We start from the raw sequence: 27802 nt of genomic DNA on the forward strand, positions 1-27802 counted from the left end.
ATTGTTCTGGCACTATGGGGGCTTTGTAAACACACGTGGCCTTCAATTCCGGACACATTTTCTCTTCAAAATCCCAATGGCGCTCCTTCCGTTCTGAGCATTGTAGTTCGCCCGCAGAGCACTTTACATCCACATTTGGGATATTTTCTTACTCAGAAGAAATGGGGCTACAAATTTTGGGGGGCTTTTTTCCTATTTTCCCTTGTGAAAATGAAAAATTTAGGGTAACACCAGCCTTTTAGTGAAAAAAATAATAATTTTTCTCATTTTCCCATCTTACTTTAACGAAAATTTGTCAAACACCTGTGTGTAATACCCCTTGTTACATTCCGTGAGGGGTGTAATTTCCAAAATGGGGTCGCATGTCGGTATTTATTTTTTTCAAATGTACCAAGTGCGCTCTCACTCCTGAGCCTTGTTGTGCGCCCGCAGAGCATTTTACACCCACATATGGGGTATTTCCGTACTTAGGAGAAATTAAAAAGTAAAGGGCAACACCAGCATGTTAGTGTAAAAAAAATTTTTTCTTACACTAACAGGCTGGTGTAGACCTCAACTTTTCCTTTTCATAAGGGGGAAAAGGAGAAAAAGCCTCCCAAAATTTGTAGTGTAATTTCTCCCGAGTACGGAAATACCCCATATGTGGCCCTAAACTGTTTCTTGAAATACGACAGGGCTCCGAAGTGAGAGCGCCATGCGCATTTGAGGACTAAATTAGGGATTGCATAGGGGTGGACATAGGGGTATTCTACGCCAGTGATTCCCAAACAGGGTGCCTCCAGCTGTTGCTAAACTCCCAGCATGCCTGGACAGTCAGTGGCTGTCCAGAAATGCTGGGAGTTGTTGTTTTGCAACAGCTGGAGGCTCCATTTTGGAAACACTGCTGTAAAATACGTTTTTAATTTTTATTGGGGGGGGGGCAGTGTAAGGGGGTGTATATGTAGTGTTTTACCCTTTATTATGTGTTAGTGTAGTGTAGTGTAGTGTTTTTAGGGTACGTTCACACTGGCGTGTTACGGTGAGTTTCCCGCTAGGAGTTTGAGCTGCGGCGAAAAATTTGCCGCAGCCCAATCTTGAAGCAGGAAACTTACTATAAGCCTGCCGTGTGAATGTACCATGTACGTTCACATGGGGGGGCAAACCTCCAGCTGTTTCAAAACTACAACTCCCAGAATGTACTGACAGACCGTGCATACTGGGAGTTGTACTTTTGCAACAGCTGGAGGCACACTGGTTGGAAAACCTTCAGTTAGGTTCTGTTATCTAACTCAATATTTTCCAACCAGTGTGCCTCCAGCTGTTGCAAAACGACAACCCCCAGCATGTACTGATCACCGAAGGGCATGCTGGGAGATGTAGTTATGCAACAGCTGGAGGGATCGCAACTACAACTCCCAGCATCCTGGGATTTGCAGTTTTGCTACATCTGGAGAGCTACAGTATAGAGACCACTGCAAACTGTGGCCCTCCTGATGCTGCAAAACTACAAATCTCAGCATGCCCGGACAGGAAACAGTTGTGTGGGCATGCTAGGAGTTGTAGTTTTGAAAGATCTGGAGGGCTATAGTTCAGAGACTACTATATAGTGGTCTGAAACTGTAGCCCTCCTGCTGTTGCAAAACTACAACTCCCAGCATGCCCAAACAGCTGTCTGGGCATGCTGGGAGTTGTAGTTTTGCAACATCTGGAGTGCTACAGTATAGAGACCACTATATAGTGGTCTCGGACTGAAGCCCTCCAGATGTTGCTAGGCAACTTACCGGCTTCCGTCGGATCCAGGGAGCCTGCTGCACGACATCGCCGCCCGCCGATCTCTGACGCCGATTGACGCCTGCAGCCTCCGCAGATCGGTAAGTGGACTCCGGCGCCGGTCCTCTATTGTTTCCGCGTTCTGCCCCGCCTATTGTAGGTGGGCAGAACGGGAAAAACGAAAGTTAACCCCCCTGCCCCCGATCTGCTATTGGTGGTCGCGTCTAGACCACCAATAGCAGGGATAGGAGGGGTGGCACCCCTGCCACCTCACTCCTCTCTCTTCAGTGGGGTTGTGGGTGTCATGGACACCCGCGATCCCCTTTCTATTCCAGGTCACCATAGACCCGTAATTGCGCAAATCGCAAGTGTGAATTCACTTGCGATTTGCGCCGATCGCCGACCCCCCTGGGCATTTGCACGGGGTGCCTGCTGATAGATATCAGCAGTCACCCCGGTCCGGTCCCCGCCCGGCGGGGGACCGAAATTCCCACGGGCGTACAGGTACGCCCTTGGTCCTTAAGTACCAGGGAGCAAAGGCGTACCTGTACGCCCTTGGTCCTTAAGGGGTTAATATTGCCGTGAATTAAAATACACCTATATTGTCACGGTATAAATGTTCAATAAGTATCCCACTGTGAAGTTGTGTTGGAAAATATTTGTATCCAACACTAAGGCTGATGCCCCATCACTGACATGTATCACATATGTGCCATTGGCCCAGGGCTGCAGTCCCTAAGCTCTAATACCGTGATAACAATTAATTAAAAAAAAGTTATCAATTCAGTTACAAACAAAACTTTCTAAACCTTAAGACCAGGTTCACGTTACAGAATTTCCTACCGGAATTCCGTTTTGGAATTCTGCTCTGAAATTTATGTGCAGCAGAGTCCCAGTGCAGGCAATTGGATTACGCTGCACAGTGAACACTGCAGAGTTTTGGGGACTTTTTGCCTGGAAAATCCACTCGAAATTTTTTTGCAGAACATTGAATTTGTTCAATGCTCTAGCGGATTTAGTCTGCGCAGACACTGCTGTCTAATTTTACAAGGCCCTGCACATATTGCCTAACTCTCATCACAACCCATAGCAGCTCCTATTTCTAGTTTTGGCACCTCAGGCTGTAGAGATGGGCCCCACCCCTGTGGTGTGGGCAGCACCGAGGAGAACATTACATATGCATGGCTATTATATTTGAACATGGCTGTAACATAAGCTCTCCGTGCTCTTCTACGTGCTTCGAGCTGGTTGGCTGCTGATGATAAACCTCCCCCAATAGGGAGAATACACAAAGGGCCATCAGCTGTATCTAGGTAAAAGCAAAGGAGAAGCTGGATGCACGGTCACAGTGTGAGCGGCCCGTCTGCAAAAGGCTACTGGGACATTGCCTGAATCATGAATAGCAGGAGGCAGGTTGTGTGGACTAGACCCTCACCTGACACAATGTATCCTGAGAAGCATACCACATGTCCTGACACTGAACACAGAGTCTGGTGTATATAGACTACAGAGTCTCTGCTCTGACCACATTCTGCTGTGATTCAGGTGACATTTTGTGGGAGAATACAGAACGTGCCATCGACGCCCTCTGGTGGTGAATAGGTAGTAGTCACTTATGTGTTTTAAAAAGTATTCGCCTCCCTTGGACTTTTCTAAATGTTCTCACCACAGATTCACATTTATTTTATTGTGATTCTATATAATGGATCACAGACTAGATCATCATTTGGACAGGGGTGAAATATTACATAGATTTCTAAATTACTGTTAAAAGTGTTGAGCCAATATGTATTCACCCCCTTACTGTGAGACCCCTAACATAGATCTGGTGCCACCAATCACCTTCACAAGTCACATGACCAGTAAATAGGCTCCACCTGCCTTTAAATTTAATCTCAGTACAAACACACATGTTTTGTGAAGGCCTCAGAGTTTGTTAGAGAGCATTACTGAACAGACAGCAGCATGAAGACCAAGGAGCTCACCAAACAGGTCAGGGATAAAGTTGCAGAGCAGTACATGTGCACCAAAAAAAAAACATTATCAGAAAATGGGAAAAATACGGCACAACTACAAACCTACCAAGACAAGGCAAAGGAGCTGAAGATCAACAGCTGAGGTGGGAGAATCTGTCCACAGGATGACCAATAGTCGTGGCCTCTACAAATATGGTCTGTATGTGAAAGCGATGAGAAGAAGACGTGTGAAACAACACAAACGTGTATAAAAAAAAGAAAAAAAAAAGGTCCTCTGGTCAGATGAGACAAAAACTGAACTTTTTGGCCTCAGAGCCCTGTGTGTCAATCAAGCGCGACATAAGAGAAGGTATGCAGCCCTGGAGCATAGCGGACCCCGGTCCCCATCTCTATGGCTGGTCACCAGATTCCCAAAGGGATTACTGAAGTTTTTTTTTGTCTTTTTAATCTTATGTTGATTTTAGCATCTAAAAATGCAAATTACTGGTGCCAGAGGGTCCAGCAGGACGTCTGCAGTGTCTCGATCAGCTGACATAACAGACGGAGGGCCTTCACTTGCCTCCATGCCGTCCGCCCGTATAAGTAGAACGCACATCAGTGCTATGCTATGGCAGGCTCCTATGGCAAAACAATGAACAGCATTAGCAATCAAATTTGAATGTACAGTAATAATTCCCTACGGGGACTTAAAAAATTTGTGAAAACAAAACAAATGTCAATAAATGTAAGTAAGCTCCTCCCCTCACTCCCCCTTTTCCCAATTTTCAAATAGAAAGTTAACAAAAATAAACCTATGCGGTGAGTGACGTAGCCTTAAAAAAAATACTACAGTCCAGAATGGCTGATTTTTGGTCACTTCATGTACCAGAAAAAAAAAAATGAATGATCAAAAAGTCCCATCAAAAAAACAAAAAATACTGTCTTATGTATTAATCCTTTAAGGACTTCGCTCATTTTGGCCTTAAGGATCCATTTTCGTATTTGCACTTTCGTTTTTTCCTCCTCCCCTTCTAAAAGTCATAACGCTTCTAATTTTGCACCTAGGGACCCATATAAGGGCTTGTTTTTTGCATCACCAATTGTACTTTGTAATGACATTTCTTATTTTATAACAATCTGCAGCGAAACAAAAAACAAACTTATTTGTGTGGTGAAATAAAAAACAAACGCCATTTTGTAACTTTTGGGGGCTTCCGATTCCACGCAGTGCACTTTTCGGTAAAAATGAGTTGATATCTTTATTCTGTAGGTCCATACAGTTACGAGGATACCCAATTTATGTAGGTTTTATTTTACTACTTTAAATAATTAGAACTACATGCACCAAAATTTTTATTTTTAAAATTGTCATCTTCTGACCCCTGTAACTTTATTTTTCCGCATACAGGGTTATATGAGGGCTAATGTTTTGCGCCATGGTCTGTAGTTTTTATCATACCATTTATTGTTTTGATGGGACTTTATGATCACTTTTTATTAATTTTTTATGGTATATGAAGTGACCAATAGCATAGCACTGATCAGTGCTATGGCTGGCTGGGAGCTTCAGAGCACCAATCGCTCAGCTGAGTGGGACATCGCGGTTTCACCGCGATGGTCCAAATCAGCTCCGTTGAGCTAACCCACGCGTTAAGCCAGCATTTTAGATGCCGCGATTAACTTTGATTGCGGTGTCTAAGTTGTTAATGCCGGGCATCGGCCCGATCGGCGATGTCCGGCATTAACGCTGGGACCTGGCTGCTGATAGCTGTCTGGACTCATGGGGTTTGAAGCGTTCTCAGCTCGTGAGCACGCTTCAAACACCGGTAATGGGACCAAGGTGTACAGGTATGCCCTGCATCCTTAAGTACCAGTACCGATAAGCCCTGCATCGTGATCGGGTTAAAGGCTATTGCCTGTACTTGTGGGACAGTCGGAAACAGAGACAAAAAGAAAAAACAGGGGGCGCTCCCTTGTAATGTATATCAAAAAGGTGTGTGCCCTCCACCACACCCAATTGATATACTAACCTTATGGTAGTTTCTGTAGGATGGCCATGAACCAACAGCAATTTCCGCTATTGGGAGGTGGGTAGAGGCAAATGAGCTGCCGCACTCACGACCGCCACTGGTTGAACCAAGAGGGTGACCAGTATTAGTAATGCAAGGAAAAAGGGTAAAAATGGCGGTTGGTGGAGGCGCTGCTCGTGTGGCGTCAAGAATCGAGAATGCAGATCGGCACAGGATATCAATTGATTTTATTTTGGTAGAGATGGACAACGCGTTTCGGCATACTTCTGATGCCTTCCTCAGGTCCAATAAAAATGCTAAAACAACAGACAACCAACTATTTTTACATTCATATAAGGTGGTAGTGTGATAAATACACATATAAAATGAGACCAACGATTAGTTGATAAAAAATACACATATAAACATATCATATCAATATGTGTATTTTTTATCAACTAATCGTTGGTCTCATTTTACTGACACAAGTATATTATTATTGACCATATATAGTTCAGTCCTATATATATGTATTCGTCACACTACCACCTTATATGAATGTTACAGGCCAGAAGAAGTACGCATCTGACGTACGAAACGGCCGGCGTAGCCTCCGAGCATTCCCGCATGCAGCTCGTTAGACCTTGAGCCCCGGACTCCCGGACCGGATACAGCTACGGCAGCGGTGAGTGCGTACTGCGCTTCTCTTGTTGTTTATACATGATACTGTTCAGCTTCGTATGCACCCCGCAGGCCATCACATCCACGAGGACCCGTTCATCCCTGCTTGATCGCCCAGTTATCGTCATCCAGTCCTGTGTCTATAACCAGTAATATATGCCAGTGTGCACTCCCCATTCATAGCTCCATATTGGTTTCTACTCACATTAGAACATACTGTATTTTGCTCTCTCACAGTACCCTGCAAACTTGTGTTCATCAAATGGGAAGTCTATTCAGGTCTATTGAAGTTCCAGTATTTAGCAGTAGCAAAATAGGCAAAAAGTCCAAAGCACTGTACCACATCTAACCTCCTTTCCACACTGTGCTGGTACAGCCAGGATGAAGTGCCTGAGGAATACCTGAGGAACGGTCGGAGGAATAAATGAGGAAGGGTCTAGCCTGAATCGTTGCTGTTCTCATTATGTAAAACAAAAGCATGGAGTTTATTGTGGTATGGATGAATAAACTGCAATTCCCTGGTGTCCATGCTGCATGTCTACAGAGAACTGACATGATCTGATAAGTCAAGCAAACGTCCTTATAAAGACCCCAACACATGAATTCTACTCATGGCAACTTACACAGTGTACGGCTCTGAATGTGGCCCGCCAGATGTGTTTTGAGTGGTTTTCTGGCATGAAAGGCTTGTATTTTTGCACTTGGCGTGGCTTAGTCTGTACACAAGGACTTGTTGCATTTATCACCTGCATACAAGTACACCCCACTCCTCAGGTTCTGTAGGATATGGGAAGATTAATGTTCCACATGTTTTCTTCCATTGTGCAACCTACTAAAAATGTATGATGTGTTGCGCAATTTACAGAAACCCTGTCAGGAAAATGGTGTCATTTGTCAGGTAAATGATAAATCTCCCCCACCTCATAGTGTAAATCTCCCCCTATGTGTCCAGCACACCCCCTCATAGTATAAATCTCCCCCTATGTGTCCAGCACACCCCCTCATAGTATAAATCTCCCCCCGATGTGTCCAGCACACCCCCTCATAGTATAAATCTCCCCCTATGTGTCCAGCACACCCCCTCATAGTATAAATCTCCCCCCGATGTGTCCAGCACACCCCCTCATAGTATAAATCTCCCCCTATGTGTCCAGCACACCCCCTCATAGTATAAATCTCCCCCCGATGTGTCCAGCACACCCCCTCATAGTATAAATCTCCCCCTATGTGTCCAGCACACCCCCTCATAGTATAAATCTCCCCCCCGATGTGTCCAGCACACCCCCTCATAGAATAAACCTCCCCCCGATGTGTCCAGCACACCCCCTCATAGTATAAATCTCCCCCCCGATGTGTCCAGCACACCCCCTCATAGTATAAATCTCCCCCGGTGTGTCCAGCACACCCCCTCATAGTATAAACCTCCCCCTATGAGTCCAGCACACCCCCTCATAGTATAAATCTCCCCCCGATGTGTCCAGCACACCCCCTCATAGTATAAACCTCCCCCTATGAGTCCAGCACACCCCCTCATAGTATAAATCTCCCCCCGATGTGTCCAGCACACCCCCTCATAGTATAAACCTCCCCCTATGAGTCCAGCACACCCCCTCATAGTATAAATCTCCCCCGATGTGTCCAGCACACCCCCTCATAGTATAAATCTCCCCCGGTGTGTCCAGCACACCCCCTCATAGTATAAATCTCCCCCTATGTGTCCAGCACACCCCCTCATAGTATAAATCTCCCCCTATGTGTCCAGCACACCTCCTCATAGTATAAATCTCCCCCCCGGTGTGTCCAGCACACCCCCTCATAGTATAAATCTCCCCCCTATGTGTCCAGCACACCCCCTTATAGTATAAATCTCCCCCCCGATGTGTCCAGCACACCCCCTCATAGTATAAATCTCCCCCCTATGTGTCCAGCACACCCCCTCATAGTATAAATCTCCCCCGGTGTGTCCAGCACACCCCCTCATAGTATAAATCTCCCCCGATGTGTCGAGCACACCCCCTCATAGTATAAACCTCCCCCCGATGTGTCCAGCACACCCCCTCATAGTATAAATCTCCCCCCCGATGTGTCCAGCACACCCCCTCATAGTATAAATCTCCCCCGGAGTGTCCAGCACACCCCCTCATAGTATAAATCTCCCCCCGATGTGTCCAGCACACCCCCTCATAGTATAAATCTCCCCCCTATGTGTCCAGCACACCCCCTCATAGTACAAATCTCCCCCCTATGTGTCCAGCACACCCCCTCATAGTATAAATCTCCCCCCCCTATGTGTCCAGCACACCCCCTCATAGTATAAACCTCCCCCCGATGTGTCCAGCACACCCCCTCATAGTATAAACCTCCCCCCGATGTGTCCAGCACACCCCCTCATAGTATAAATCTCCCCCCCAATGTGTTCAGCACACCCCCTCATAGTATAAACCTCCCCCCGATGTGTCCAGCACACCCCCTCATAGTATAAATCTCCCCCTATGTGTCCAGCACACCCCCTCATAGTATAAATCTCCCCCTATGTGTCCAGCACACCCCCTCATAGTATAAATCTCCCCCCGATGTGTCCAGCACACCCCCTCATAGTATAAACCTCCCCCTATGAGTCCAGCACACCCCCTCATAGTATAAATCTCCCCCCGATGTGTCCAGCACACCCCCTCATAGTATAAACCTCCCCCTGAGTGTCCAGCACACCCCCTCATAGTATAAACCTCCCCCTATGAGTCCAGCACACCCCCTCATAGTATAAATCTCCCCCGATGTGTCCAGCACACCCCCTCATAGTATAAATCTCCCCCGATGTGTCCAGCACACCCCCTCATAGTACAAATCTCCCCCGATGTGTCCAGCACACCCCCTCATAGTACAAATCTCCCCCCGATGTGTCCAGCACACCCCCTCATAGTACAAATCTCCCCCCGATGTGTCCAGCACACCCCCTCATAGTATAAATCTCCCCCTATGTGTCCAGCACACCCCCTCATAGTATAAACCTCCCCCTATGAGTCCAGCACACCCCCTCATAGTATAAATCTCCCCCGATGTGTCCAGCACACCCCCTCATAGTATAAATCTCCCCCGATGTGTCCAGCACACCCCCTCATAGTATAAATCTCCCCCGATGTGTCCAGCACACCCCCTCATAGTACAAATCTCCCCCGATGTGTCCAGCACACCCCCTCATAGTATAAATCTCCCCCCGATGTGTCCAGCACACCCCCTCATAGTACAAATCTCCCCCCGATGTGTCCAGCACACCCCCTCATAGTATAAATCTCCCCCTATGTGTCCAGCACACCCCCTCATAGTATAAACCTCCCCCTATGAGTCCAGCACACCCCCTCATAGTATAAATCTCCCCCGATGTGTCCAGCACACCCCCTCATAGTATTAATCTCCCCCGATGTGTCCAGCACAACCCCTCATAGTATAAATCTCCCCCCTATGTGTCCAGCACACCTCCTCATAGTATAAATCTCCCCCCCGGTGTGTCCAGCACACCCCCTCATAGTATAAATCTCCCCCGGTGTGTCCAGCACACCCCCTCATAGTATAAATCTCCCCCGGTGTGTCCAGCACACCCCCTCATAGTATAAATCTCCCCCTATGTGTCCAGCACACCCCCTCATAGTATAAATCTCCCACGGAGTGTCCAGCACACCCCCTCATAGTATAAATCTCCCCCGATGTGTCGAGCACACCCCCTCATAGTATAAACCTCCCCCCGATGTGTCCAGCACACCCCCTCATAGTATAAATCTCCCCCCCGATGTGTCCAGCACACCCCCTCATAGTATAAATCTCCCCCGGAGTGTCCAGCACACCCCCTCATAGTATAAATCTCCCCCCCCTATGTGTCCAGCACACCCCCTCATAGTATAAATCTCCCCCCGATGTGTCCAGCACACCCCCTCATAGTATAAATCTCCCCCTATGTGTCCAGCACACCCCCTCATAGTATAAATCTCCCCCGATGTGTCCAGCACACCCCCTCATAGTATAAACCTCCCCCCGATGTGTCCAGCACACCCCCTCATAGTATAAATCTCCCCCTGAGTGTCCAGCACACCCCCTCATAGTATAAATCTCCCCCTATGTGTCCAGCACACCCCTTCATAGTATAAATCTCCCCCTATGTGTCCAGCACACCCCCTCATAGTATAAACCTCCCCCTATGAGTCCAGCACACCCCCTTATAGTATAAATCTCCCCCCGATGTGTCCAGCACACCCCCTCATAGTATAAACCTCCCCCTGAGTGTCCAGCACACCCCCTCATAGTATAAACCTCCCCCTATGAGTCCAGCACACCCCCTCATAGTATAAACCTCCCCCTATGAGTCCAGCACACCCCCTCATAGTATAAATCTCCCCCGGCATGTCCAGCACACCCCCTCATAGTATAAATCTCCCCCGATGTGTCCAGCACACCCCCTCATAGTATAAATCTCCCCCGATGTGTCCAGCACACCCCCTCATAGTACAAATCTCCCCCGATGTGTCCAGCACACCCCCTCATAGTATAAATCTCCCCCCGATGTGTCCAGCACACCCCCTCATAGTACAAATCTCCCCCCGATGTGTCCAGCACACCCCCTCATAGTATAAATCTCCCCCTATGTGTCCAGCACACCCCCTCATAGTATAAATCTCCCCCTGAGTGTCCAGCACACCCCCTCATAGTATAAATCTCCCCCTGAGTGTCCAGCACACCCCCTCATAGTATAAATCTCCCCCGGTGTGTCCAGCACACCCCCTCATAGTATAAATCTCCCCCGGTGTGTCCAGCACACCCCCTCATAGTATAAATCTCCCCCGGTGTGTCCAGCACACCCCCTCATAGTATAAATCTCCCCCTATGAGTCCAGCACACCCCCTCATAGTATAAATCTCCCCCCCGATGTGTCCAGCACACCCCCTCATAGTATAAACCTCCCCCTATGAGTCCAGCACACCCCCTCATAGTATAAATCTCCCCCTATGAGTCCAGCACACCCCCTCATAGTATAAATCTCCCCCCCGATGTGTCCAGCACACCCCCTCATAGTATAAACCTCCCCCTATGAGTCCAGCACACCCCCTCATAGTATAAATCTCCCCCTATGTGTCCAGCACACCCCCTCATAGTATAAACCTCCCCCTATGAGTCCAGCACACCCCCTCATAGTATAAACCTCCCCCTATGAGTCCAGCACACCCCCTCATAGTATAAATCTCCCCCTATGAGTCCAGCACACCCCCTCATAGTATAAATCTCCCCCCCGATGTGTCCAGCACACCCCCTCATAGTATAAACCTCCCCCTATGAGTCCAGCACACCCCCTCATAGTATAAATCTCCCCCCGATGTGTCCAGCCCACCCCCTCATAGTATAAACCTCCCCCTATGAGTCCAGCACACCCCCTCATAGTATAAATCTCCCCACCATTACCTCAGACATTGCCTCTCCTCATACCATTACCTCATACATTGCCTCTCCTCCCACCATTACCTCAGACATTGCCTCTCCTCCCACCATTACCTCAGACATTGCCTCTCCTCCCACCATTACCTCAGACATTGCCTCTCCTCCCACCATTACCTCAGACATTGCCTCTCCTCCCACCATTACCTCAGACATTGCCTCTCCTCCCACCATTACCTCAGACATTGCCTCTCCTCCCACCATTACCTCAGACATTGCCTCTCCTCCCACCATTACCTCAGACATTGCCTCTCCTCCCACCATTACCTCAGACATTGCCTCTCCTCCCACCATTACCTCAGATATTACCAGTCCTCACACCATTACCTCATACAATGCCTATTCTCACACCATTACCTTAGGTATTACCAGTCCTCAAAAAAATTACCTCAGACATTGCCTCTCCTCCCACCATTACCTCAGACATTGCCTCTCCTCACATCATTGCCTCAGACATTACCTCTACTTACACCATTACCTCAGACATTCCCAGTCCTCCCACCATTACCTCAGATATTACCAGTCCTCACACCATTACCTCAGACATTGCCTCTCCTCACACCATTATATCTTCTTACACTATTACCTCAGACATTACCAGTCCTAACACCATTACCTCATACATTACCAGTCCTCACACCATTACCTCATACATTACCAGTCCTCACACCATTACCTCAGACATTGCCTCTCCTCACACCATTACCTCAGACATTGCCTCTCCTCACACCATTACCTCAGACATTGCCTCTCCTCACACCATTACCTCAGACATTGCCTCTCCTCACACCATTACCTCAGACATTGCCTCTCCTCACACCATTACCTCAGACATTGCCTCTCCTCACACCATTACCTCAGACATTGCCTCTCCTCCCACCATTACCTCAGACATTGCCTCTCCTCCCACCATTACCTCAGACATTGCCTCTCCTCCCACCATTACCTCAGACATTGCCTCTCCTCCCACCATTACCTCAGACATTGCCTCTCCTCCCACCATTACCTCATACATTGCCTCTCCTCACACCATTACCTCAGACATTGCCTCTCCTCACACCATTACCTCAGACATTGCCTCTCCTCACACCATTACCTCAGACATTGCCTCTCCTCACACCATTACCTCAGACATTGCCTCTCCTCACACCATTACCTCAGACATTGCCTCTCCTCACACCATTACCTCAGACATTGCCTCTCCTCACACCATTACCTCAGACATTGCCTCTCCTCACACCATTACCTCAGACATCACCAGTCCTTATACCATCACCTCAGACATTACCTCTCCTCACACCATTGTCTCAGACATTATTAGTCCTTCTACCATTACCTCAGACATTACCAGTCCTTATACCATTACCTCAGACATTACCAGTCCTTATACAATTACCTCAGACATTACCAGTCCTTATACCATTACCTCAGACATTACCAGTCCTTATACCATTACCTCAGACATTACCAGTCCTTATACAATTACCTCAGACATTACCAGTCCTTATACCATTACCTCAGACATTACTAGTTCTCACATCATTACTCAGCTCCATCACCTCCACGAGAGCGGCGCGGCACGTCACATGACCGGCCTCAAAATGTCGGGAAGACGCGGCCATGTTTATTGTGGCATACATTATTACACAGTAGCGGTAAATAGGGGGGATACCTCTCATTGACAGCTCGTGTGACCTGGAGAACCGACTACACTGCGGCCAGCGCGACCGGCAACAAAAACACATCACCGATTCCCCCGACTGACAAGACCTCAACTTGGCGCTCTGAGCGGGACGGGAGGGGTGACGTCATCTGTCGGTTGTCATAGTGACGGAGCGTCGGCAACGAGGCCTGTGCAGCGCTGGAGCCTGACCGGAGTAACCGAGGCCACACGGTATGGGGAGGGGCGACACCGCCATTCTATCGTAATTAATGGGGGCGGGGTTATCGGGATATCACACCTGACACGTAATGCAATATGTGATATAATCTATAGTGGACATATTATCTATAGGAGACCTGAGGGGGTGTATAACACTCTATAGTGGATATATTATCTATAGGAGACCTGAGGGGTGTATAACACTCTATAGTGTATATATTATCTATAGGAGACCTGAGGGGGTGTATAACACTCTATAGTGGACATATCTATAGGAGACCTGAGGGGTGTATAACACTCTATAGTGTATATATTATCTATAGGAGACCTGAGGGGATGTATAACACTCTATAGTGGATATATTATCTATAGGAGACCTGAGGGGGTGTATAACACTCTATAGTGGACATATCTATAGGAGACCTGAGGGGGTGTATAACACTCTATAGTGTATATATTATCTATAGGAGACCTGAGGGGGTGTATAACACTCTATAGTGTATATATTATCTATAGGAGACCTGAGGGGGTGTATAACACTATAGTGGACATATTATCTATAGGAGACCTGAGGGGATGTATAACACTCTATAGTGGATATATTATCTATAGGAGACCTGAGGGGGTGTATAACACTCTATAGTGGACATATTATGTATAGGAGACCTGAGGGGGTGTATAACACTCTATAGTGGACATATTATCTATAGGAGACCTGAGGGGGTGTATAACACTCTATAGTGGACATATTATGTATAGGAGACCTGAGGGGATATATAACACTCTATAGTGGATATATTATCTATAGGAGACCTGAGGGGGTGTATAACACTCTATAGTGTATATATTATCTATAGGAGACCTGAGGGGGTGTATAACACTCTATAGTGGACATATCTATAGGAGACATGAGGGGATGTATAACACTCTATAGTGTATATATTATCTATAGGAGACCTGAGGGGGTGTATAACACTCTATAGTGGATATATTATATATAGGAGACCTGAGGGGGATGTATAACACTCTATAGTGGATATATTATCTATAGGAGACCTGAGGGGATGTATAACACTCTATAGTGGATATATTATCTATAGGAGACCTGAGGGGGTGTATAACACTCTATAGTGGATATATTATATATAGGAGACCTGAGGGGGTGTATAACACTCTATAGTGGATATATTATCTATAGGAGACCTGAGGGGGATGTATAACACTCTATAGTGGATATATTATCTATAGGAGACCTGAGGGGATGTATAACAATCTATAGTGGATATATTATCTATAGGAGACCTGAGGGGGTGTATAACACTCTATAGTGGATATATTATCTATAGGAGACCTGAGGGGATGTATAACAATCTATAGTGGATATATTATCTATAGGAGACCTGAGGGGGTGTATAACACTCTATAGTGGATATATTATCTATAGGAGACCTGAGGGGGATGTATAACACTCTATAGTGGATATATTATCTATAGGAGACCTGAGGGAATGTATAACAATCTATAGTGGATATATTATCTATAGGAGACCTGAGGGGATGTATAACACTCTATAGTGGACATATTATCTATAGGAGACCTGAGGGGATGTATAACACTCTATAGTGTATATATTATCTATAGGAGACCTGAGGGGATGTATAACACTCTATAGTGGACATATTATCTATAGGAGACCTGAGGGGGATGTATAACACTCTATAGTGGATATATTATATATAGGAGACATGAGGGGGTGTATAACACTCTATAGTGGACATATTATCTATAGGAGACCTGAGGGGGTGTATAACAATCTATAGTGTATATATTATATATAGGAGACCTGAGGGGATGTATAACACTCTATAGTGGACATATTATCTATAGGAGACCTGAGGGGGATGTATAACACTCTATAGTGGATATATTATCTATAGGAGACCTGAGGGGATGTATAACACTCTATAGTGGATATATTATCTATAGGAGACATGAGGGGATGTATAACAATCTATCGTGGATATATTATCTATAGGAGACATGAGGGGATGTATAACAATCTATAGTGGATATATTATATATAGGAGACCTGAGGGGGATGTATAACACTCTATAGTGGATATATTATCTATAGGAGACCTGAGGGGATGTATAACACTCTATAGTGGATATATTATATATAGGAGACCTGAGGGGGATGTATAACACTCTATAGTGGATATATTATCTATAGGAGACCTGAGGGGGTGTATAACACTCTATAGTGGACATATTATCTATAGGAGACCTGAGGGGATGTATAACACTCTATAGTGGATATATTATCTATAGGAGACCTGAGGGGGTGTATAACACTCTATAGTGAATATATTATCTATAGGAGACCTGAGGGGATGTATAACACTCTATAGTGGATATATTATCTATAGGAGACCTGAGGGGATGTATAACACTCTATAGTGGATATATTATCTATAGGAGACCTGAGGGGATGTATAACACTCTATAGTGGATATATTATATATAGGAGACCTGAGGGGATGTATAACACTCTATAGTGGATATATTATATATAGGAGACCTGAGGGGATGTATAACACTCTATAGTGGATATATTATCTATAGGAGACCTGAGGGGATGTATAACACTCTATAGTGGATATATTATCTATAGGAGACCTGAGGGGATGTATAACACTCTATAGTGGATATATTATCTATAGGAGACCTGAGGGGGTGTATAACACTCTATAGTGGATATATTATCTATAGGAGACCTGAGGGGGTGTATAACACTCTATAGTGTATATATTATCTATAGGAGACCTGAGGAGATGTATAACACTCTATAGTGGATATATTATCTATAGGAGACCTGAGGGGGTGTATAACACTCTATAGTGGATATATTATCTATAGGAGACCTGAGGGGGCGTATAACACTCTATAGTGGATATATTATCTATAGGAGACCTGAGGGGGCGTATAACACTCTATAGTGGATATATTATCTATAGGAGACCTGAGGGGATGTATAACACTCTATAGTGGATATATTATCTATAGGAGACCTGAGGGGATGTATAACACTCTATAGTGGATATATTATCTATAGGAGACCTGAGGGGGTGTATAACACTCTATAGTGGATATATTATATATAGGAGACCTGAGGGGGCGTATAACACTCTATAGTGGATATATTATCTATAGGAGACCTGAGGGGGCGTATAACACTCTATAGTGGATATATTATCTATAGGAGACCTGAGGGGATGTATAACACTCTATAGTGGATATATTATCTATAGGAGACCTGAGGGGGTGTATAACAATCTATAGTGGATATATTATATATAGGAGACCTGAGGGGGATGTATAACACTCTATAGTGGACATATTATCTATAGGAGACCTGAGGGGATGTATAACACTCTATAGTGGACATATTATCTATAGGAGACCTGAGGGGATGTATAACACTCTATAGTGGATATATTATATATAGGAGACCTGAGGGGGTGTATAACACTCTATAGTGGACATATTATCTATAGGAGACCTGAGGGGATGTATAACACTCTATAGTGGACATATTATCTATAGGAGACCTGAGGGGATGTATAACACTCTATAGTGGATATATTATATATAGGAGACCTGAGGGGATGTATAACACTCTATAGTGGACATATTATCTATAGGAGACCTGAGGGGATGTATAACACTCTATAGTGGACATATTATCTATAGGAGACCTGAGGGGGTGTATAACACTCTATAGTGGATATATTATATATAGGAGACCTGAGGGGATGTATAACACTCTATAGTGGACATATTATCTATAGGAGACCTGAGGGGATGTATAACACTCTATAGTGGACATATTATCTATAGGAGACCTGAGGGGGTGTATAACACTCTATAGTGGATATATTATATATAGGAGACCTGAGGGGATGTATAACACTCTATAGTGGACATATTATCTATAGGAGACCTGAGGGGATGTATAACACTCTATAGTGGATATATTATATATAGGAGACCTGAGGGGGATGTATAACACTCTATAGTGGATATATTATATATAGGAGACCTGAGGAGATGTATAACACTCTATAGTGGATATATTATATATAGGAGACCTGAGGGGGATGTATAACACTCTATAGTGGATATATTATATATAGGAGACCTGAGGGGGTGTATAACACTCTATAGTGGATATATTATCTATAGGAGACCTGAGGGGATGTATAACACTCTATAGTGGACATATTATCTATAGGAGACCTGAGGGGGTGTATAACACTCTATAGTGGATATATTATATATAGGAGACCTGAGGGGATGTATAACACTCTATAGTGGACATATTATCTATAGGAGACCTGAGGGGATGTATAACACTCTATAGTGGATATATTATATATAGGAGACCTGAGGGGGTGTATAACACTCTATAGTGTATATATTATATATAGGAGACCTGAGGGGGATGTATAACACTCTATAGTGGATATATTATATATAGGAGACCTGAGGAGATGTATAACACTCTATAGTGGATATATTATATATAGGAGACCTGAGGGGGATGTATAACACTCTATAGTGGATATATTATATATAGGAGACCTGAGGGGGTGTATAACACTCTATAGTGGATATATTATCTATAGGAGACCTGAGGGGATGTATAACACTCTATAGTGGATATATTATCTATAGGAGACCTGAGGGGATGTATAACACTCTATAGTGGATATATTATCTATAGGAGACCTGAGGGGATGTATAACACTCTATAGTGGATATATTATATATAGGAGACCTGAGGGGATGTATAACACTCTATAGTGGATATATTATCTATAGGAGACCTGAGGGGGTGTATAACACTCTATAGTGGATATATTATCTATAGGAGACCTGAGGGGATGTATAACACTCTATAGTGGATATATTATATATAGGAGACCTGAGGGAATGTATAACACTCTATAGTGGACATATTATCTATAGGAGACCTGAGGAGATGTATAACACTCTATAGTGTATATATTATCTATAGGAGACCTGAGGGGATGTATAACACTCTATAGTGGATATATTATATATAGGAGACCTGAGGGGGTGTATAACACTCTATAGTGGATATATTATCTATAGGAGACCTGAGGGGGATGTACAACAATCTATAGTATATATATTATCTATAGGAGACCTGAGGGGGTGTATAACACTCTATAGTGGATATATTATATATAGGAGACCTGAGGGGATGTATAACACTCTATAGTGGACATATTATCTATAGGAGACCTGAGGGGATGTATAACACTCTATAGTGGATATATTATCTATAGGAGACCTGAGGGGGTGTATAACACTCTATAGTGGATATATTATCTATAGGAGACCTGAGGGGATGTATAACACTCTATAGTGGACATATTATCTATAGGAGACCTGAGGGGATGTATAACACTCTATAGTGGACATATTATCTATAGGAGACCTGAGGGGGTGTATAACACTCTATAGTGGATATATTATCTATAGGAGACCTGAGGGGGTGTATAACACTCTATAGTGGATATATTATCTATAGGAGACCTGAGGGGGTGTATAACACTCTATAGTGGACATATTATATATAGGAGACCTGAGGGGATATATAACACTCTATAGTGGATATATTATCTATAGGAGACCTGAGGGGGTGTATAACACTCTCTAGTGGATATATTATCTATAGGAGACCTGAGGGGGTGTATAACACTCTATAGTGTATATATTATCTATAGGAGACCTGAGGGGATGTATAACACTCTATAGTGGATATATTATCTATAGGAGATCTGAGGGGATGTATAACACTCTATAGTGGATATATTATCTATAGGAGACCTGAGGGGATGTATAACACTCTCTAGTGGATATATTATCTATAGGAGACCTGAGGAGATGTATAACACTCTATAGTGTATATATTATCTATAGGAGACCTGAGGGGATGTATAACACTCTATAGTGGATATATTATCTATAGGAGACCTGAGGGGGTGTATAACAATCTATAGTGTATATATTATATATAGGAGACCTGAGGGGATGTATAACACTCTATAGTGGATATATTATATATAGGAGACTTGAGGGGATGTATAACACTCTATAGTGTATATATTATATATAGGAGACCTGAGGGGATGTATAACACTCTATAGTGGATATATTATATATAGGAGACTTGAGGGGATGTATAACACTCTATAGTGTATATATTATATATAGAAGACCTGAGGGGATGTATAACACTCTATAGTGGATATATTATCTATAGGAGACCTGAGGGGGTGTATAACACTCTATAGTGGACATATTATCTAAAGGAGACCTGAGGGGATGTATAACACTCTATAGTGGATATATTATCTATAGGAGACCCGAGGGGATGTATAACACTCTATAGTGGATATATTATCTATAGGAGACCTGAGGGGATGTATAACACTCTATAGTGGACATATTATCTATAGGAGACCTGAGGGGGTGTATAACACTCTATAGTGTATATATTATCTATAGGTGACATGAGGGGATGTATAACACTCTATAGTGGATATATTATCTATAGGAGACCTGAGGGGATGTATAACACTCTATAGTGGATATATTATCTATAGGAGACCTGAGGGAATGTATAACACTCTATAGTGGATATATTATCTATAGGAGACCTGAGGGGATGTATAACACTCTATAGTGTATATATTATATATAGGAGACCTGAGGGGATGTATAACACTCTATAGTGGATATATTATCTATAGGAGACCTGAGGGGATGTATAACACTCTATAGTGTATATATTATATATAGGAGACCTGAGGGGGTGTATAACACTATAGTGGACATATTATCTATAGGAGACCTGAGGGGATGTATAACACTCTATAGTGTATATATTATCTATAGGAGACCTGAGGGGATGTATAACAATCTATAGTGTATATATTATATATAGGATACCTGAGGGGATGTATAACACTCTATAGTGGATATATTATCTATAGGAGACCTGAGGGGATGTATAACAATCTATAGTGTATATATTATATATAGGAGACCTGAGGGGGTGTATAACACTCTATAGTGGATATATTATCTATAGGAGACCTGAGGGGATGTATAACAATCTATAGTGTATATATTATCTATAGGAGACATGAGGGGACGTATAACAATCTATAGTGGATATATTATCTATAGGAGACCTGAGGGGATGTATAACAATCTATAGTGTATATATTATCTATAGGAGACATGAGGGGATGTATAACAATCTATAGTGGATATATTATATATAGGAGACCTGAGGGGATATATAACACTCTATAGTGGATATATTATCTATAGGAGACCTGAGGGGATGTATAACACTCTATAGTGGATATATTATCTATAGGAGACCTGAGGGGATGTATAACAATCTATAGTGTATATATTATCTATAGGAGACCTGAGGGGGATGTATAACACTCTCTAGTGGATATATTATCTATAGAAGACCTGAGGGGATGTATAACACTCTATAGTGGATATATTATCTATAGGAGACCTGAGGGGGATGTATAACACTCTATAGTGGATATATTATCTATAGGAGACCTGAGGGGGCGTATAACACTCTATAGTGGATATATTATATATAGGAGACTTGAGGGGATGTATAACACTCTATAGTGGATATATTATATATAGGAGACCTGAGGGGATGTATAACACTCTATAGTGGACATATTATCTATAGGAGACCTGAGGGGGATGTACAACAATCTATAGTGTATATATTATATATAGGAGACCTGAGGGGGTGTATAACACTCTATAGTGGACATATTATCTATAGGAGACCTGAGGGGATGTATAACACTCTATAGTGGATATATTATCTATTGTAGACCTGAGGGGATGTATAACACTCTAGTGGATATATTATCTATAGGAGACCTGAGGGGGATGTACAACAATCTATAGTGTATATATTATATATAGGAGACCTGAGGGGGTGTATAACACTCTATAGTGGATATATTAGCTATAGGAGACCTGAGGGGATGTATAACACTCTATAGTGGACATATTATCTATAGGAGACCTGAGGGGGTGTATAAGACTCTATAGTGGATATATTATCTATAGGAGACCTGAGGGGGTGTATAACAATCTATAGTGGATATATTATCTATAGGAGACCGGAGGGGGGGTGTATAACACTCTATAGTGGATATATTATCTATAGGAGACCTGAGGGGATGTATAACACTCTATAGTGGACATATTATCTATAGGAGACCTGAGGGGGTGTATAACACTCTATAGTGGACATATTATCTATAGGAGACCTGAGGGGATGTATAACACTCTATAGTGGATATATTATCTATAGGAGACCTGAGGGGGTGTATAACACTCTATAGTGGATATATTATCTATAGGAGACCTGAGGGGACGTATAACACTCTATAGTGGATATATTATATATAGGAGACCTGAGGGGATGTATAACACTCTATAGTGGACATATTATCTATCGGAGACCTGAGGGGGATGTACAACAATCTATAGTGTATATATTATATATAGGAGACCTGAGGGGGTGTATAACACTCTATAGTGGATATATTATCTATAGGAGACCTGAGGGGATGTATGCAACAAAGGGGACCTATGGATGGAGGGTGAATCCAATATTATTAACATTTGACCGCTAAGCGGTCACTAAGACCCTAAATTTCCCACCCAATATAAAACTTAACGTTTAATGAGCCAAGATTAAAATAACCTCACACATATTGATCCATAGTGCATTGATTGGCATGACACTGCATGCTATAGTAAGTGAAATGAAAAGATAGATTGTGGCTGCAGTCCACAATCTATAGTGTGAGACAACTAAAAATCTAACACATTGCCCTGAGGGGATGTATAACACTCTATAGTGAACATATTATCTATAGGAGACCTGAGGGGAGGTATAACACTCTATAGTGGACATATTATCTATAGGAGACCTGAGGGGATGTATAACACTCTATAGTGGATATATTATCTATAGGAGACCCGAGGGGATGTATAACACTCTATAGTGGATATATTATCTATAGGAGACCCGAGGGGATGTATAACACTCTATAGTGGATATTTTATCTCTAGGAGACCTGAGGGGATGTATAAAAATCTATAGTGGACATATTACTATATCTATAGGAGACCTGAGGGGATATATAACACTCTATAGTGGACATATTATCTATAGGAGACCTGAGGGGATGATAGGAATCCTCTGTTCTCTCTCCTGTCTGATAGCACTCTGTCTGACAGGAATCCTCCTTTCTCTCTTCTGTCTGATAGGACTCCTCTGTGCTCTCTCCTGTCTGATAGCACTCCTCTGTGCTCTCTCCTGTCTGATAGCACTCCTCTGTTCTCTCTTCTGTCTGATAGCACTCCTCTGTTCTCTCTTCTGTCTGATAGCACTCCTCTGTTCTCTCTTCTGTCTGATAGTACTCTGTATGCTCTCTCCTGTCTGATAGCACTCCTCTGTGCTCTCTCCTGCCTGATAGCAATCCTCTGTGCTCTCTCCTGCCTGATAGAACTCCTCTGTGCTCTTTCCTATATGATAGTACTCCTCTGTGCTCTTTCCTATATGATAGTACTCCTCTGTGCTCTCTCCTGTCTGATAGTACTCCTCTATGCTTTCTCCTGTCTGATAGTACTCCTCTGTGCTCTCTCCTGTCTGATAGCACTCCTCTGTGCTCTCTCCTGTCTGATAGCACTCCTCTGTGCTCTCTTCTGTCTGATAGCACTCCTCTGTTCTCTCTTCTGTCTGATAGTACTCCTCTCAACTCTCTCCTGTCTGATAGCACTCATCTGTGCTCTCTCCTGCCTGATAGCAGTCCTCTGTGCTCTCTCCTGCCGTATAGAACTCATCTGTGCTCTTTCCTATATGATAGTACTCCTCTGTGCTCTCTCCTGTCTGATAGTACTCCTCTGTGCTCTCTCCTGTCTGATAGTAGTCCTCTGTGCTCTCTCCTGTCTGATAGAACTCCTCTGTGCTCTCTCCTGTCTGATAGTACTCCTCTGTGCTCTCTCCTGTCTGACAGCACTCTTCTGAGCTCTCTCTACTGTCTGATAGCACTCCTCTGAGTTCTCTCTCCTGTCTGATAGTACTCCTCTGTGCTCTCTCCTGTCTGATAGTATTCCTCTGTTCTCTCTCCTGTCTGATAGTACTCCTCTGTGCTCTCTCCTGTCTGATAGAACTCCTCTTTGCTCTCTCCTGTCTGATAGTACTCCTCTGTGTTCTCTCCTGTCTGATAGTACTCCTCTGTGTTCTCTCCTGTCTGATAGTACTCCTCTGTGCTCTCTCCTGTCTGATAGGAGAAAGAGCACAGAGGAGTGCTATCAGACAGGAGAGAGCACAGAGGAATGCTATCAGACAGGAGAGAACACAGAGGAGTACTATCAGACAGGAGAGAGCACAGAGGAGTACTATCAGACAGGAGAGAGAACAGAGGAGTAGTATCAGACAGGAGAGAGCACAGATGAGTGTTATCAGACAGGAGAGAACAGAGGAGTACCATCAGACAGGAGAGATCAGAGGAGTACTGTCAGAAAGGAGAGAGCACAGAGGAGTGCTATAAGACAGGAGAGCGCACAGAGGAGTCCTATCAGACAGGAGAGAGCACAGAGGAGTCCTTTCAGACAGGAGAGAGCACAGAGGAGTCCTTTCAGACAGGAGAGAGCACAGAGGAGTCCTATCAGACAGGAGAGAGCACAGAGGAGTACTATCAGACAGGAAAGAGCACAGAGGATTGCTGGAGAGAGCACAGAGGAGTGCTATCAGACAGGAGAGAGCACAGAGGAGTGCTATCAGACAGGAGAGAGCACAGAGGAGTGCTATCAGACAGGAGAGAGCACAGAGGAGTGCTATCAGACAGGAGAGAGCACAGAGGAGTGCTATCAGACAGGAGAGAGCACAGAGGAGTGCTATCAGACAGGAGAGAGCACATAGGAGTGCTATCAGACAGGAGAGAGCACAGAGGAGTGCTATCAGACAGGAGAGAGCACAGAGGAGTACTATCAGACAGGAGAGAGCACAGAGGAGTACTATCAGACAGGAGAGAGCACAGAGGAGTACTATCAGACAGGAGAGAGCACAGAGGAGTGCCCGCATACGGCGCAGTCCATTCCGGGTTGCGGGTGAGCTGCTGCCTTGTGCATATTCCTCCACTGTTTCATCATCCAGGCAGCGATGTCAGCTGCTGCTGAGTCTCAGAAGGGAGAAGGGGCCCTTCCGGGAGACCGAGACGGATATTCTTCTTCCTGGACAGCTGCAACTTAAATGTGTCTTGGTATTACCTATGTAAAGGATTCATCCAGAATTATACAAACATGGCTACTTTCTTTCAACAGTGCCACGCCTGTCCTCAGGCTATGCGTGGTATTACCACTCCATTCACTTCAATGGAACTGGGCTGCAATACCACAGACAACCTGAGGACAAGGAAGGATTTAAATATACATAGAATTGTGACGCGTGTCACTTACGTCCGGTAAGCGCCCCTCCCCCCCGTGTTCAGGATATTACAGGGCTCAAAAGTTTTGCAGCAAAATTTCACATTCTCATGAAAATTTCTAAAAATCTATTTTTTCCGACCAATAACTTTGTTATTTGATTCACATCCGTTCTCAGTCAGTTCACCCCTGATAGTTTCCCGGGGTTCACGGCTCTCTGGAGGTGGCAGAGCAGAGCCTTGGATTCATCATCCTGCTGCCATCAGAACCCCACATCACAGGGTTACCGATGGGCTAAGGGGTAGCCCCTGCTCTGTCAGCCATGTAGACAACTGCTGGGAGCAGAACCCAACCCGATGGCCTGCACTCAGCCTCTGATCCTACGAGGGCTCTGTGCTGGATAGCGTTATCTACCTACCAGCCATGATGTATATATGCACCTCATACAGCAGGAAGGGTATAAGGCTGCTTTGGCTGTTCACCTGTGTCCCAGGTGTCTGGCATCAGTACTGTGTGGCTGGCTTTGCCAGCTGTTACCTATACCAGGGCCAGTTTTGGGTACTAGAGAACACTTTGCTCCCGAATATGGTCCTAACTCAAACTATTAAGGTAACACAGCAGCTAGGCCACACCTGAGGGATATAACAATCTATAGGGGACCTGCTGAATGTAACAATCTATAGGGGACCTATCGAATGTAACAATCTATAGGGGACCCGACGAATGTAACAATCTATAGGGGACCTGGTGAATTTAACAATCTATATGGGACCGAGTTCATGTAACAATCTATAGGGACATGGCGAATGTAACAATCTATAGGGGACCTCGTAAATGTAACAATCTATAGAGGACCTGCTGAATGTAACAATCTATAGGGTCCTGGTGAATGTAACAATCTATAGGGGCCTGGTGAATGTAACAATCTATTGGGGACCTGCTAAATGTAACAATCTATAGGGGACCTGGTGGATGTAACAATCTATAGGGGACCTGGTGAATGTAACAATCTACAAGGGACCTAGTGGATGTAACTGTGAGGATTCGGCAGGCTGGAGGTGGATCCTCTGTGTCAGAGAGGGATTGGCGTGGACCGTACCGGTGGACCGGTTCTAAGTTGCTACTGGTATTCACCAGAGCCCACCGCAAAGCCGGATCGTCTTGCTGCGGCGGTAGCAACCAGGTCGTATCCACCAGCAACGGCTCAACCTCTCTGACTGCTGAGACAGGCGCGGTACAAAAGGACAAGGCAAGAGCAAGGTCGGACGTAGCAGAAGGTCAGGGCAGGCAGCAAGGGTCGTAGTCAGGGGCAACAGCAGAAGGTCTGGAACACAGGCTTGGGACATACACAAAACGCTTTCTCTGGCACAAGGCAACAAGATCCGGCAATGCTGGGAAGGGGAAGTGAGGTTATATGAGCAGGGAGCAGGTGGAAGCTAATTAGACTGATGCACTGGCCCTTTAATTCTTAGAGAGCTGGCGTGCGCGCGCCCTAGAGAGCGGAGCCGTGCGCGCCAGAACGTGACAGCCGGGGACCGGGACAGGTAAGTGGCTTGGAATGCTATTCGCGAGCGGGCGCGTCCCGCTATGCGAATCGCATCCCCGTCGTCGGTGTCAGTGCAGCGCTCCTGGTCAGCGGGTCTGACCGGGGCGCTGCAGAGAGGAAAACACCGCGAGCGCTCCGGGGAGGAGCAGGGACCCGGAGCGCTCGGCGTAACAGTAACAATCTATGGGGGACCTGATGAATGTAACAATCTATAGGGGACCTGGTGAATGTAACAATCTATGGGGGACCTGACGATTGTAGCAATCTATAGGGGACCTAGTGGGTGTAACAATCTATTGGGGAACTGGTGAATGAAGTAATATATATGGTACCTGCTTAATGTAACAATCTATAAGGAACTTGATGAATATAACAATCTATAGGAGACTTGATGAATGTAACAATCTATAGGGAACTTGATGAATATAACAATCTATAGGGGACCTGCTGAATGTAGTAATATATGGTACCTGCTGAATGTAACAATCTATAAGGGACTTGATGAATGTAACAATATATAAGAGACTTGATGGATGTAACAATCTACAGGGAACCTGGTGAATGTAACAATCTATACGGGGTCAGCTGAATGTAACAATCTGTAAGGGATCTTCTGAATGTAACAATCTATAGGGGACCAGCTGAATGTAACAGTCTATAGGAGACTTGATGAATGTAACACTTTATAGGAGACGTGATGAATGTAACAATCTATAGAAGACTTGATGAATGTAACAATCTATAGGGGGCCCACTGCATGTAACAATCTATAGGAGACTTGATGAATGTAACAATCTATAGGAGACTTGATGAATGTAACAATCTATAGGGGACTTGATGAATGTAACAATCTATGGGGGACGTGATTAATGTAACAATCTATAGGAGACTTGATGAATGTAACAATCTACAG

General features: G+C 44.4%; 1 protein-coding gene across 2 annotated transcripts in view; it reads left to right on the forward strand.

Annotated features, from left to right (window-relative positions):
* Positions 1 to 27802, forward strand: part of CIPC (CLOCK interacting pacemaker) — a 67987-nt gene that overhangs the window by 10095 nt on the left and 30090 nt on the right. Inside the window, exon 1 of one of the 2 annotated variants that reach the window (XM_056553291.1) lies at positions 13634 to 13766. The exons of the other annotated variant lie outside the window; for it this stretch is intronic. The gene's annotated coding sequence lies outside the window, so the exon portion shown is untranslated. Of the gene's footprint in view, positions 1 to 13633; positions 13767 to 27802 lie in introns of those variants that run through there. 2 annotated transcript variants of the gene reach the window in all.

The sequence above is a fragment of the Hyla sarda genome, unplaced genomic scaffold (genome assembly GCF_029499605.1).
Source record: "Hyla sarda isolate aHylSar1 unplaced genomic scaffold, aHylSar1.hap1 scaffold_269, whole genome shotgun sequence".
NCBI classification, from domain to species: Eukaryota; Metazoa; Chordata; class Amphibia; order Anura; family Hylidae; genus Hyla; species Hyla sarda.